Consider the following 2,145-nt stretch of genomic DNA (forward strand, 5'->3'; position numbering starts at 1 on the left):
CTGCATTGTTTCTCCTCTATTATTATGGGTCTTTTGTGTGCTCGACAATGAATTCTCTTTTTCATGCCTCTCCCGTCCTGTTCCTCTCTTTTCTCCATTACTTATCTTTGTTTCTACTCAAAACAAAGAGTAAAACTTAGGTTCTGATTGTTTAACTTTTTTCTTTTTTAGATTGAGGGTACCAGGCTCCTTGATAGAGTGGAAAACATTTAGTACGTTTCAGTCAGTCACCTTTATGCTGTTATTTTGTTACATTGTATTTAGACTCATTCCTAAAAACTAATGTGGTGTGTGCCTCAGCAAGAGCAGGTCATGTAACAAGTGCTGATACTCTTGGTTTGAGTGAAAGAGAAAAGAAGAAAACATTAGAGATCTTTTATGATGCATGTGTGGGGTAGATTTGATATATGACTTATAGGCAAGGCAACACTTCTTTGGAACTTTTGTGTTTAAGAAAGTAGTGTGGAAGCAGGCGCTTCCGCAAAGATGCAGACCGCGGCGGGGAGAAGCGCTGGGCTGGCGGCTTGGCGGAAGGCTGCAGTCCGCGGGCTCGGCCAGCTGAGGAGTTGTCCCGAGTCCCGGACCTCTGGCAGCGGCTGTGGCCGGCGTGGCCCTGGCAGGAGCAGTGTGGCATCACGGCCGCGTGCAAGCACCCACGCGCGAGGGCAGCCTTAAGGTGCTGGCGCAGAAAAATGACTTGGGACCAATAGAGAAACTTTCTCTACGTAAACAGCGGTTCATGCAGTTTTCATCACTGGAGCATGAAGGAGAATATTACATGACACCCCGAGACTTCCTCTTCTCAGTAATGTTTGAACAAGTGGAGCGTGAAACACTAGTCAAGAAGCTGGCAAGAAAAGATATCGAGGATGTGCTATCAGGAATCCAAACAGCACGCTGTGGATCAACTTTTTTTAGAGACCTGGGTGATAAGGAGATAATTTCATACACCGAGTATCTTTTCTTACTTACAATCCTCACAAAACCTCACACTGGGTTCCTTGTTGCTTTTAAAATGCTGGATGCAGATGGCAATGAGATGATTGAAAGAAAGGAGTTTGTCAAGCTGCAGAAGATCATAAGTAAACAAGATGACTTCAAGACAGTGAAGACTAAGAAGACAGAATACCAGGAACCAACAGTGAAAGAGCCTGGAATTAACACAACCCTTCACGTGTGTTTCTTTGGGAAAAGAGGAGAAAAAAAACTTCATTATAAAGAATTTCGAAGATTTATGGAAAATTTACAAACAGAAGTTCAAGAAATGGAATTCCTTCAGTTTTCTAAGGGTCTGAATTTCATGAGAAAGGAAGACTTTGCATAGTGGCTCCTTTTCTTCACTAACACTGAAAACAAAGACATCTACTGGAAAAACGTGAGAGAAAAGTTGTTGGTAGGAGAGGGCATTAGTTTGGATGAGTTCAAGTCATTTTGCCATTTTACAACGCATTTGGAAGACTTTGCTATCGCCATGCAAACGTTTAGCTTAGCTCATCGCCCTGTGAGACTGGCGGAGTTTAAGAGAGCTGTGAAAGTAGCAACTGGACAAGAACTCTCAAACAATTTTCTGGACACTGTCTTCAAGGTCTTTGACTTGGACGGTGATGAGTGCCTAAGCCACGGGGAGTTTCTTGGAGTATTGAAAAACAGGATGCATCGAGGTTTATGGGTGCCGCAGCAGCAGAGTGTGCAAGAATACTGGAAATGCGTGAAGAAGGAAAGCATCAAGGGCGCCAAGGAAGCCTGGAAACAAGCTGGACAGGGCCACTTTTAAGGAAGAGATGGGTAGCAATTACATCGTTTGAGGTGCCAGAATTTGAGACATTTTCTCAAAGAATGAACTGTTTTTCTCTAAGTCTTCATTGAGTTGCTTTGTAATGTAAAGATGTCATGTACTCATTTTCTGGTTCAGGAAATTGGGAGGGCGGGGGAATAAGTGTGTGCCACAGTGTGCATGTGGAAGCCAGAGGCCAGCCTGTGAGAGTCAGTTCTCTCCTCCTACCATGGGAGTCCCGGAGACTGAGCTTTGGTGTCAAGTGCCCTCACCAGATAAGCCATCTCCCCAGCTCTGACTCAGTCAGTTCCTGGTAAAAAGAACAAAGTGTTCCTTTACAAACACATGCACTGCTTTGTCAGAGGCCTGTA

General features: G+C 44.2%; 1 pseudogene; it reads left to right on the forward strand.

Moving 5' to 3' along the window:
- The first annotated feature begins 486 nt into the window (after positions 1-486).
- LOC114708315 lies at positions 487-1,857 on the forward strand (annotated as a pseudogene).
- The last annotated feature ends 288 nt before the right edge of the window (positions 1,858-2,145 follow it).

Source organism: Peromyscus leucopus, chromosome 10 (assembly GCF_004664715.2).
Source record: "Peromyscus leucopus breed LL Stock chromosome 10, UCI_PerLeu_2.1, whole genome shotgun sequence".
Taxonomy (NCBI): domain Eukaryota; kingdom Metazoa; phylum Chordata; class Mammalia; order Rodentia; family Cricetidae; genus Peromyscus; species Peromyscus leucopus.